The sequence below is a fragment of the Lepidochelys kempii genome, chromosome 3 (assembly GCF_965140285.1).
Source record: "Lepidochelys kempii isolate rLepKem1 chromosome 3, rLepKem1.hap1, whole genome shotgun sequence".
Lineage (NCBI taxonomy): Eukaryota > Metazoa > Chordata > Testudines > Cheloniidae > Lepidochelys > Lepidochelys kempii.
The window spans coordinates 72,169,386-72,182,780 of NC_136382.1; positions in this window are offsets into that span (position 1 = coordinate 72,169,386).

A 13,395-nucleotide genomic window follows, 5' to 3' on the forward strand; every position below is an offset into this window, starting at 1 on the left:
TTTTGAATATTATGATTCCTGATGTCAGATTTGTGTCCATTTATTCTTTTGCGTAGAGACTGTCCGGTTTGGCCAATGTACATGGCAGAGGGGCATTGCTGGCACATGATGGCATATTTAAAAGCTAATGCTGTCTTGGGATGCATCAGGAGAGGTATTTCCAGTAGGGATAAGGAGATTTTTGTACCGTTATACAAGGTACTGTGAGACCTCACCTGGAATACTGTGTGCAGTTCTGGTCTCCCATGTTTAAGAAGGATAAATTCAAACTGGAACAGGTACAGAGAAGGGCTACTAGGATAATCCGGGGAATGGAAAACTTGTCTTAAGAAAAGAGACTCAAGGAGCTTGGCTTTTTTAGCCTAACTAAAAGAAGGTTGAGGGGAGATATGATTGCTCTTTATAAATATATCAGAGAGGGAGAGGAATTATTTAAGTTCAGTACCAATGTGGACACAAGAACAAATGGATATAAACTGGCCACCAGGAAGTTTAGACTTGACATTAGACGAAGGTTTCTAACCATCAGAGGAGTGAAGTTTTGGAATAGCCTTCCAAGGGAAGCAGTGGGGGCAAAAGACCTATCTGGCTTTAAGATTAGACTTGATAAGTTTATGGAGGAGATGGTATGATGGGATAACATGGTTTTGGTAATTAAATATTCATGGTAAATAGGCCCAATGGCCTGTGATGGGATATTAGATGGGGTGGGATCTGAGTCACCCAGGAAAGAATTTTCTGTAGTATCTGGCTGGTGAATCTTGCCCATATGCTCAGGGTTTAGCTGATCGCCATATTTGGGGTCAGGAAGGAATTTTCCTCCAGGGCAAATTGGAAGAGGCCCTGGAGGTTTTTCGCCTTCCTCTATAGTATGTAGTATGGGGCACGGGTCACTTGCTGGAGGATTCTCTGCTCCTTGAAGTCTTTAAACCACGATTTGAGGACTTCAATAGCTCAGACGTAGGTGAGAGGTTTTTCGCAGGAGTGGTGGGTGAAATTCTGTGGCCTGCGTTGTGCAGGATGTCAGACTAGATGATCATAATGGTCCCTTCTGACCTAAATATCTATGAATATATCACATTGCTAGATGTGCAGGTGAATGAGCCCCGGATGGTCTGGCTGATATGGTTAGGTCCTATAATGGTGTCCCTTGAATAGATATGTGGACAGAGTTGGCACCTGGGTTTGTAGGAGGGTTTGGTCCCTGGGTTGGTGTTTTTGTTGTGTGGTGCATAGTTGCTTGTAAGTATTTGGTTCAGGTTGGGGGGCTGTCTGTAAGCGAGGACTGCCCTGTCTCCCAAGGTCTGTGAGAGTGAGGGGTCGTCCTTCACGATAGGTTGTAGATCTTGGATGATGTGCTGGAGAGGTTTTAGTTGGGGGTTGTAGGTGATGGCTAGTGGTGTTCTGTTACTTTCTTTGTTGGGCCTGTCTTGTAGGAGAACACTTTAATCTCTCTAGTCACTCAATAACAGACCTCAAAGTGGCAATTCTTCAATAAATAAACTTCAAAACAGACTCCAGTGTGAAGCTGCAGAAATGGAATTAATTTGCAAACTAGATATTCATCAGATTAGGCCTGAATAAAGATGGGGAGTGGTTGGGTCATTACAAAACCTAAGCTTAATTTCCCCAATACTAATTTCTCTTTACTGTTATGCACACCTTCTTGTCAACTGTTTGTATTGGGCCACTCTCTTACCACTTCAAAAGTTATTTCTCCTCCCTTGGTATCCTGCTGTTAATTGACTTATCTTGTTAGACTGACCTAACACTTGGTAAAGTAACCCACATCCTTTCATGTATTTATACCTGCTCCTATATCTTTTACCTCATACATCTGATGAAGTGGGTTCTAGCCCACAGAAGTTTATGCCCAAATAAATCTGTTAGTCTCTAAAATGCCACGGGGTTTTTTTGCTGATACAGACCTAACACGGCTGCCACTGAAACCTATATCTGATTTGTTTTACCATATTTAATTTAATTTTAAAAAAAGGGTTTAAATATGAAAGTTGGGTGTTGCCCCAAGTAAACTTGTTTTTGCAAGCACAGCATATCTCAACAGTACTGACTTATTTGGTCTGTTATTGTTTAGGTTTTTTTTTTCCTAGGCTAAACAACAAAACGATGTTAGGGCATGTAATGATGTTATTTTAGCCAATCAAAATTAAGAGAGAAAACGGGGAAAAAAAATCTCTCACACATGTATGTTCTGTAGCTCTGAACTCTATGACTCCATGCCAAATCTTACCTGTGGCCATAGTTATATCATCATTAATAGCAAATGGAAGTGTTGACAAGCAGAAACGTAATTGTAATGTCTTCTGATGATGTAGAAGACACTGTAACTTGTGGCTAAAATCTGCAAAAGCCCCTGAGTTACAGAGGAGTCTATGGCCTTCACTATATGTGAGAATTTGCACTAGTTTAACAAAAGGTGTGATTTTAAAGCTGATTTAAACTGGTACCAAAGGATGTATGATTCTACTTATTTCTGTTTAAACCAAACTGATATAATTGTAGATTAGGATAATTAGGAACATGTTTAAGGATGTCATTCTTAAACTAAAATAAGAGTGTCCATACAGAGGTTTACACCTGTTTAATTTAAATCAGGTTATACATTGATTTACATTAAACTGGTGCTACTTTCTTGAGTAGATAAGGTCTAAGACTCACCAATTCTCAATGAGACTTCAGGTTCTAAGTGATTTTGAAAATTCAGCCCAATGTCTCCAGTGTACATATTTATACCTCCCCATATTGTTACATTTTATAAGGAAAATATTAGGCTTAATCACATCCTGTAGGGTCTGCAGAAGGAAAGGAGGCCTCTGTGCAGATCTCTCCTCCTGCACAAAAGGGGTTGGGGGCAATATACTTATGTAGCAGCATTCCCTCACTGGACCCTGAGAGAGGGCTCTCTACAAATCCAAATATTTGTGCATGGTCACGGAGAGGTGGTGAGTGGTCAGGCCAGGGGTGGGGCTAGGGCTAAGGGAAAGAAGAAGCATCATCCTCTCACTGGCCTTGCAGATTAAGGACTGCACTGGGGATCTGTCTTTGCAAGGCCAAGACCAGGACTGCAGCAGAAGACATGTCAGCATAGTTTCATTAGAGGTACACTGCAACAGGCAAATTGGCTGCTGTTGGTACAGCGCCAACACAGAGGCTCACAGCATAGTTGCTTCCTCTTGATCCCCAGGAATATATGATGGTCCTGGAGTTCTGGCTGGCTACCCCGACCCACTGACTGTTCACCTGGGGTCAAACAATATGGATAAGAACTCCACAGGGAGAACTTAACAGAGATTTTCTTCTCTTTTATCACTGCCTAATGGTTTTCTAGTGTGAGAAGTGATCCATCCTATTGCCATTTAGGACTTATGAGCAGACAGTGGATACTTAGATTCGACAGGTATCGGTGGTAGTATAAAACCTAAAAGACAGAGCAGCTGCTGCAGAAACTGACTTTCATGGAGTTATTCTGAGACAAGACCTCCTCTTTCCCCTACCCTGACCTACATTATAAGGTAAACCTACTTCCTCTGCCACTAAAATGGTATTCGCCTGCTGAGGAGATAGACCAAAATGAAAATCAAGTGACAGGCCAGCACTCTCTCAGAATGGAACATTGCACCATTTCAACAGAGGCTAATGACCTTCTATGAAACATTAGATTTATTTGCACTCATTTGGTCTGAATACTTTATCTATATACACTACAGCTTGGTTTCACTCTGCCACTAATGGAATTGGCATACAATTGTGTAAATAAATTGTAGGGTTTTAAGGAAAGCCATGCTACATTCCTTATACACTTATATACATTTCTCTGCATTACACAAGCCATTATGATTACTATTCTCCATAGCTATGCAGAGTATCAGTAGAGACACTTTTAAAAATGACCATCTTCTTGTCTGTCATCTAGAGGAAAGTGCATGCCTGGGGCAGTTGCTGCTGCCTTATTGCAATTCTGGTCTTGCAGTGTAAGGTCTTAGTTACAGTGTTTAAAATGTAAGATTCTAGTTTGCAGTGTTATGCAAATGATATTGAAATCAAACCTTAGACAACCTCAGTTTAAGTGCCAAGTCTCACCTTCTCTGGTGATTCATTACTGGGGTCATGGTAAGCTCCTCCTGAGGGACTACCCACTTTTGTCCACTCCAAGTAAGCCATTCTGAAACAGGGTTTGAATTATACATACAGCAGTAAAGACATGACATTGTCCTTTAACATACTTTAAAAGAAGATTTAGTGCAGACTAAATGCAACAAATTTTGAACTATCTTGGAAGATGAGATTTTATTTTAAAAATGTGTCACAGCCATCCTCTGTGCTTGTTAAGAATCTGAAATAATATTTTAAAACAGTCCATCTAGATTACAAACCTAGTGGCAATAAGTGGCAAGTTTGCAAAATTTTGTTGAGACACTGCATACAGCTGGAACAACATTTCTCTCAGAAAATCCATAACAAGTACAAATGTGACTAAATGGGGACAGGGGTTGTTAAATGTTAGTGCATTTCAGGAGCTGAAGTGTTTTGAAAAGAATTACTTGCTTGAATTTGAATATATGAATCAAATTCACCTTCAATTTCAATAGAGTTACACCAATGATACAATTAGCTGAATGAGCCAAATGCTGCCCTTTTTTACACCAGTTTTGTATGCTGTATATCTGAGTAGAAATCAATGAAGTTGCAAGGGTACTGTTAACATCAGAATCTCATCCAATAGCACTTGCTACAACACTGACTTAGAAATCTTCAGTAACTCTGTAATCTCTTTGCAACTTTTTAACCTCATTTAAAAGCTATGTTAATCAATTTGGTTTTGGACATTATTCTTCTGTGGATGAAGATGTTGCCTACTATATTCTTTTTCCAGGGATTTATTTGTAGATCTTTTTCCATTGGTCGAAGAATTTCTTCTTCATTGCTGAAAGGTTCCCAAAGGCTATTCAAAGTCAGAAGTAGGTTATAACTGAAATATCCTTTAAAGGTCACATCTCATGGCATGGGAACAAAAAGTATTCTCCTTTGCTGGAAACAAGTAATCTTTTGCAGCCTCTGAAAGAACTTCAGTTGGTTGCTGAGAAGAATGGTAGCCAGGCCACAGTTATTTAAAACCTTGTCTTCAGTCTGCTGCCCAGCAAATCAAGCAGTGATGAGCAATCTAAAAGGGAAAACAAACAGTTTGTCCCTGCACACTGAAAGTGCAGTGTAAGCACCAAGCTGGTAGATTCTAGTGTCATTAATCTTTTTCTACAGGGCTCCCTGTCACCATCTCTACTCTGGTGACATAGTCAAGTCTGCATTGAAAATGAAGAATCACTTTGCATTGTTTTGAAATCTGTCCAGCTTCATGGTTGTAAATGCCTTTTTTTTTTAACACCCTGGCAAAAATCAAAACATGTCCATGATAACACATCACAGATTTAGTTAGAAGAATCTCTCTCCCCACAATGTAACATAGACCACTTTATACTTGTCTAATGTATATGCTCTGTGACTTAACACAAATTTACATTAAAGTTTGGCAAACCTTCAAGTAAAGAGCTTCAGGAAAACAAACAGATACAGCTGTTTCATTTACTGTATAAACCTGAGGCACTCTATCTCCTAAATCCACCCACTTGTAAATATTACCTAAAATAAATACATAAAAATGAAGATGCTTTGGGACACTTCACTAATCTTTCTGCCAGGACCTAGCTTTTAAAGTTTCTCTTATTAGCTAAAACATATTTACATGACATGATTAAACATGTCATGAGGATTTTGTTCAAGATTTTGAAGTGGACTTTTTGCTGTCGTCCATTTTCTCCATTTGAGTATTCTGCACAAGAATCATCATCTTTATGGAAACCATTCTGAACCATCAGAATGATCTAACCAAAAAATGGCAAAAGCATTGGCAATACATTTGTTAAAGACGCAGTGTAATTATTGATCAGCTGGATAGCGATTCCAATTCTTGGTTCAAAGCCATATGGTCAAAGCTCCAAATTCAGGAAAACTTCATTTGCAAGCAGATTTCTATGGGAAAAAATAATTTGTTGATAGGGTCATTTGTGGGAGGATGGGTAGAGGACATGTGAAGCTCAGAGGACAATACAAATGCATAGATTAATAGTAAAATCCCTGGGAACAGACATCTGAGCTGAAACAAAATGCAAACCCATCCAAATAAGTATGAAGCAGATTACTAGATGCAAACTTTAATCGGATTAGAATAGAATCTCTCCTTTCTCATGAGCTATGTACCTACCCCATTTGGGCAGAGTGCTACACTGGATCATTAGCATGTAAATAGTTCAAGTTTGTACAATATTTTAGCCTGCAAAGATATGAAAGTGTGTGGTGGCAGATATGCCACATGGATGTGGGGTCATATGGCAGCAGCATATTCTATTTTTAATCCTGGCCCCAGGTACAGACACTCCTACCGTTCCACTGATGCAAGTGAGAATGAACAAAACGCTTAACAGCACATGTAGCAAAATCAACTGTATTGTCCCCATATAAAAATCACGCAGCCACTCTGCTCGCACACTATATGTAACAAGCCAGGGCCTCAGAACAATGAATACAAATCAACCAATAACTTTTACGCAGTAACAAGGCAACAGTGAGCAAGGCCAGCACAAGTCCAGATAAGCTGCAAAAAACAAACATTTCCATCTATTTGTCAAAAAATATTCCTCCTGAAGTTTGAAGTGGTACAACAGCTGTCACATTTCATTATCCATATATCATTAGGTTCATTTACATGTGGGATTTTATGGCTAATGCATTACCTCAGTGTATATTCTTTGTGGGGAGGCAGTTTTATTCTCGATCATTTTTGGGTAGTTCTAAATCTGTAGATTGGAAAACACCAGTGAGAAAGATGATATGGCTGGCACTGAATCAAGACAAGAAACTAAATTAAGGAACAGGCTTTCAACGGCATCACATATAAACAAATCAAGTTCCCTAAATATTCCTGCCAAAATAAATGTAGAAAAATTGTCTTTTTTTTAAAAATGGTGCTTGTGAAAGTAACAGAAAATAGCATTGGTGAAACAACCATTGGTTGCTAATCTGAAGGTGGAAAGCAATTTGGGTGAAAGTGATCATGACAGGAAATTCCGTGATGGGAAATTCCTTGATGGGAAATTCCAATATTATGCCATTTGATGAAAATGTCAAAATATGAACACTAAGTGAAACAAAAAATATTGATTTCAAAATGTTTGATTTGATCAAAATCATCAAAATGAAAGTGTTTCATTTGAGGGCAAGTGAACATTAATCTGCGTCTACCTTTTTCACCATAGTATCTAATGTCAACAACTTCTGGTCCCTCTTTCCCCTATGTGGGCTCTACTTCCTGGTCAGCCTACATTTCCCTGATGCACCACAGACTCTCCCTAAGACTCAGCCACCTCATGAGTCCCTGGGGCACCTCATGTGGTCACAGATATTACTATTGACCCAACACAAAATGTTTTGTTTTGTGTTAACAAGCCAGAATGAAAAAAGTGTTTTGTTTCTGGTCAATCCAACCTGAAATATTTCTTCTTTATTTTCTTGGCGGAAGATTCTGCCAAAAATCAATTTTTTCCCATAGAAAGTGTCTATTTTGATCAAACCGCACTTACCATTGGGAAAGTGTTTAATTCAATTTTTTCAAACAGCTGTACTCTGCACACACCCTTCAGGATGTAACTATTTATTGTGACACATAAGACAGCCAATATTTTTAAGCTATCACTAAAAAAGGGCTTACTCATATATAGTTCACCCAAAATTCCTTTTTATAAACTAGTGCAATCCCTTGGGCCTAGGTAGATGAACGGAATAGTCATTAAATAATAAGATATTCTGATTTTCAGAAAACAGCCTGTCATGCCAAGAGTTGCCTTGGCAAATTCCAAATCCATGTTCTCTGTTCTCTCGGGCCCATGAGAACATAAAGAGTACAGCACAAGTCCTGAATGGAATGTACTGGTGAATACATCTATGCAAATATGCCAGCTGTGGGCACTTATGGAATATATTTTATTATCCTTGGAAAGGGTAAGTGAACTTTTATCCTGTTCTTTGACTTGTGAACATGTTAGATCAATCAAGGTTACTGTGATACATATTACATGAATTAAAAACTGGCTAATTGACAGACCTCAAAATGCAATTGTACTCAGGAAATCATGAATTAGTGTAGTGGGGTTATTTTTAGTGGGGTTCTGCAGGGTTCAGTTCCCATCCTAGCACGATTCAGTATTTTTAATCAATGGTCTGGTAGAAAATATGAAATCATTACTGATAAAGTTTGCATATTATACAGAGATTGATGGAGTGGTAAATAATGATAGTGAGATCACTGATACAGAGAGGCCTGGATTACTTAGTAAAAGAGGTGGGCTCATACTACATGTATTTTAATACACTCAAATGTAAGGTCATATAACAAGGACCAATGAATGAATTTTGGAAGGCAGTGACTCTGAGAGGTTCTTAGGGGTTATGGTAGATAACCAGATTAACATGATCTGCCAGTAATGCAGTGGCTAAGAGTAAATGCAATCCTTGGATGAATAAGCAGAGAAATACAGAGTAGAAGCTGGGAGATGACACTATGCCAGTGGTCAGATTAGATAATAATGGTCTCAGAACAAAAAATGCCTATATATGGAAACCTGAAGCCACCTTCAAATTAACAGGCTAGATTATTGATCCAAACTCTGTTTAGTTAATTTGATTTAAGATATGTGAATGTTTTCTGAGGTTATAACAACTTTCCTGTTGTTCGTAGTCCGGGTTTGAACACACTTGTGCCATTATGGTTTCATCATGAATTATTAATTACATCAGTGCCAGAAGCCAAACTAAAGTTGGGGCTAGGAGACATACACTATACACAAAGAGATGTACACAACCCCTTCTCCTGAAGCACTGAAGCCATGTAATAGCCAAGTCTTTGAATGAGTTTTAACTTTTTCAAAACTTCTAGCAAAATACAAGAGTTGAGCTGGAACTAAAGAAAATGCTTGAACAGCCACAGCAAACTAAAATGGTAGTTTGTAATAGGATTGGCTGCCTCCTGCTTGCTCCCCTCATGGCCTGGCATCTATGCGGAACCCTGCAAATATTTCCCCTTCTTTCCAGGGCCTCAACAACTGTGCACAGGCCTCTCTCTGGGTTACTACCATCCCCGCCTGGGGCTGATTTAATAACCAAAATAGCTCTTCACAGTCATTGGGGTCCAAAAATAAATTCCCTCACCACACAAAAGTCCATACTTAGCTCTGATGTTTTTTTCTTACAGCCAGAGCTCTTCTATTCCAATCTGTTCTCACAGCCTGTCCTCCCAGCTTTTCCTAGCTGATGCTTAATCTTCTGGCACTGACACTGGTCTCAAACTTCTAAGCCCAGCCCATTCATGTTTCCTCACAGGAGCCTCCTGTTCCATGAGCTATGGCTCCTAAACTCCACCAGTGACAGGTTTTTCCTCTATAGGCACCTCTTTCACTCTCTACAGTTTTCTGATCTCCCCTCTCCCCCACATCTTCCTTCTGTCTTTTATAGGGGAATCAACTGTCCTCCAGCAGGCCCAATCAAGACTCTCGATACAGCACAGGTGGACTGGAAGAGTTCCTTTAGTAGTCAGGGTTGACTGGCTCCAGGCCTCCAGCCCTTAAGAAGAAAGGCACTCTGTAACTGAAGGACCTCATTCCCTTAACGCCCGCTGGTAGGACACCACAGAACACAATTGTCCCTGCCTCAGTTTTCCTTAGCTGATTCAGGCATGGAACCTATATCCCCCAATCTTCATCTGCATCTCCGTTCCTCAGCTGGGTTACTTGTCTCTCTCCTCTTTCAGGACTGAAATGAGTCTCATCCCACCCGAAGCTCTACCAGTGCCTTTTGTAGACCTTTGCTCCCAGGAGCTTGAGGCTTTGTCTCAGGGACTTTCCTAATTCCTATTCCAGAGCTGCCTGCTTTACAGGTTTCTTCCCATCTTTCTTCAAAAGGGCAGAAATAACCTAAGTTAAAGCAGGAACACAAAGGCAAAGTCCTACATCCTTGTTATTGTTGCCACCTCAGGTCAGGATTCTCAGCAGTCTGTATCCCCATCTATGCATCTCTCATTTAGTTCCAAGCCCAGGGACCCTGACTACCTCCCTGCATCTAAAGGCCTCTTTCCCAGTCTAAGAGTAGGAGCCATTAAGCCCAGGGCTGCAATGAGATCAGGGACAACTAATGAGAAACAGGGACAGGAGGAAGGTCATAGGATCAAAATCAAAATAAGGGAGCTCGTGGACGTGGCCCAAAGGAACTGTGCCCAGATATGTGACCTGATGGAGGAGTGGAAATATGCCCCACAGTCACAAAGCATGTACCCATCCAACAGCCTCCTCCTGGTATGGTGGACGGCCACCTTGGCTAGCACCAGGAGCAGGTCGACAAGGAGGTCTTGCAACTTCATGGGGCCATGGATGGGGTGAGTATAGATCTGGAGATGTGGGGGAAAATGCAGCCAGAACCTAAGGAGAAGGCTTTGGTGGAGCCAGAAAAAGGGGCTGCAACCTGGTGCACTTGGTGTAAATGTGTGCCAAGGTCTCCCTCATGCCACAAAAGGGGCAGGTGTTGGGAAGGGGAATGAACCACGCCAGGTACACACCTGTGCTCACAGCTCTGTGACAGAGCTGTCAACTAATATCCCCGGTGGGCCACGGGACCAGACTGGCCCACTGGGGCTCCTCATCCTCCACAGATGGTAGAAGGTCCTACCATTTGGTGTTGGGGTGGGAGCCAAGAGTGAGGAAATGAAGGGTTTGGAGCATGAGCATATATAACTGTTTTCTAGGCGTGGCTCAAAAACAAATAGGCTGCAGGTCACGCAGTCTGCTTGGGTGGTGTGGAGTGGGTGGGTGGCTCGTAGGGCAGGGGCCCAGTGGTAAGGTCCAGAGAGCCTGGGGTGCAGGCAGGGAGTATCCTCCTGCAGGACCTGCTCAAGGAAGGCCTGACAGGAGGGAAGCCAGGCTGCCCTCCCCTCCTGAAGTATGTGCCGGGGACACAAGGGGTTCCCAGGAACCCTGAGTAGTGTAGTCAGTAACTTGTTCATTTTAATCTCCTGCTGTTTCCCCTGAGCTGCTTCCTATCTCAGGGCTTTGCAAGTACCTCCTGCCTGGTAATCTTCTCTGTTCCCTTCTGGTGGAGAACTGGATTGTCTGAGAAGCTTCCTCCAGTCTGACCCTGTGGAGCCCCTTCTCTGGGGCGGGCGGGCGGGCGGGCTGGCTGGCGCGTGCACGCTCGCTCTCGCTCTCTCCAACAGCCACAATGTTCTGACTGGGCTGTGACCTTTTATCCTTGCAGTGGTTAGCCTACCCACAGGCTGCAGCTGGGGAGGTGATTGCTCCCTTGTAGGGTTTATATACCCCCATCACACACCTTGTTGCACAGTAGCATGGCTCTTCTCCTTGGTCTCTTGGAGGCAACTGCCTGTGATGTGTTTTATGATAATATAAAAAGCATAATCCAAAGATTCCTTAAATGTCATCTGTATGGTACATGTTGATTAATGCCTATAATGGAAAATGAAGGTGATTAAGCTATATCACCTGTTGAAAGTGAAAAGAGAATTGTGTGCTGAGTATTTAAAAAAATCCAGACAAATGCATCAATTAAACAAAATGGGCCAAATTCTGTTTGCTTTACTCATGTGAGCAGGCCTATACAATGCATGTAGTATATTTAATATTTTATGGTAGAATTTACACTATTTTGAAGTTGTGCTAAGAAACAAAGTGGCTTAAATTCAAACAATGTTAAATGTTGGTGTGTGCAAAATCCACATGTCACTTTGCTTAGTTTTGAGTAAAAGAATGGGAAATATCAGATGTACCATTTCAATTTTTAAAAGACATACTTTTGCTAAAACATACTCTCCTTAGTGTTTCTATTCCAAAGTGATGCATACATTAGAAATACATAGATAGCAGATATTTTGGTCAGGCACTATAGAGTTGATGTGTGCAAAATGCTATAAAACAAGGAAACACAAGAGATTTTGTTTATTTTTAGTAGACGTTACCAGGTTTTCAGCAAGCCCCAGATTTCTTTTTCTCTTTCTCTCTCCAATAGTATATCCCTAACCTGGGTGGCTGAGATCAGATTGTTTTTCTATTAATGGATTGAATTCTTTTTGGTGGCTGTGTGTATCTATTTATAGATATTGCAATCACCAGATTGGGTGGGGTGTGTCCTATGTTATTTATTTCTCTGTCTTAACTGCTAAGAACCTCAGGAATAAGCAAAGCAGCACTAATTCAAAAGTAGTGAGACCTATACAGCCAGGAGTATGACATCATGGTTAAGCCACTAAACGAAAATGTCTCATTGATCATCAGTAGTAAGGAGGAATGAAGAGAAGTGTCTTTTTGATAATCAAAAGCAAATCAAGTTTAGATTCTAATAGTTGGCACTATACATGTTCTAGGTGAAAGCAAAGAAGCAACAATTGTAGAACTAGAAAAACTACTGTATGTACAGTGAACATACCTGGCAAGCTATTAAAGCCTCTTTTCCCCCTAACCTGGCCTTGACCTAGTGAGGGCAATACTTTTGAATACTTTACATTCAATGCTGTTAATTAATTGAGAGTTCTCTGCATTTAATTAAGATTTAATAAGTCAGTTGTACGCTAAATGAATACTGATTGGTCACTGAAGTGATATTTCTTGAGGATTAACAACTACAAAATACATAATACATCTAGCCTTGCAGGAAAGTTTCAATAGACTGGAATAGGGATGCAACCAAGAGGTTTCTATATAAATTAACTAGTGTTCTAAAAAATCTTGCTCTACAAAGCTATAGAACCTAACAGTGATATTCTTTATGTGGAAATGAGAATGTTTAGATCTCCCTACAGAATTTAATGGTGAGTTATACCCTACGCATAGAATTCTATGGGTTGGTTTAAAAATTCTATAGACTGGATATTATTGTCCATGAAATTGCATAGGATGTTTCCATGAGATTATAATATTTTTATTTTGTAGTGAACGATGTTAAATACTCATCAAATAACTATTCAAAACATAGCATTAGCCCTGTGAAAATGAGATTGTAATTTAAAGTATTTCCATTTGACATGCTTAGGGGAGAATGGTCAGGATTTCCAGACTTCAGGAAATACTTCAGCCTGTGCCTTTTTCAGGCCCTGAAAGTCAGATGAAACCAACTATCACCAGATTAGCCACCATTTTTTTTCACGGCTTTCCAAGCAGTGAAAGTAAGGTCAGGGTCCTCCGGTTTTGCAGGTCACATGTTCCTGCCCTGATGTGGCTATTGGAAGCTGCATCAGCAGGACTGGAATTGGAGAAAAGAAATTTCAAC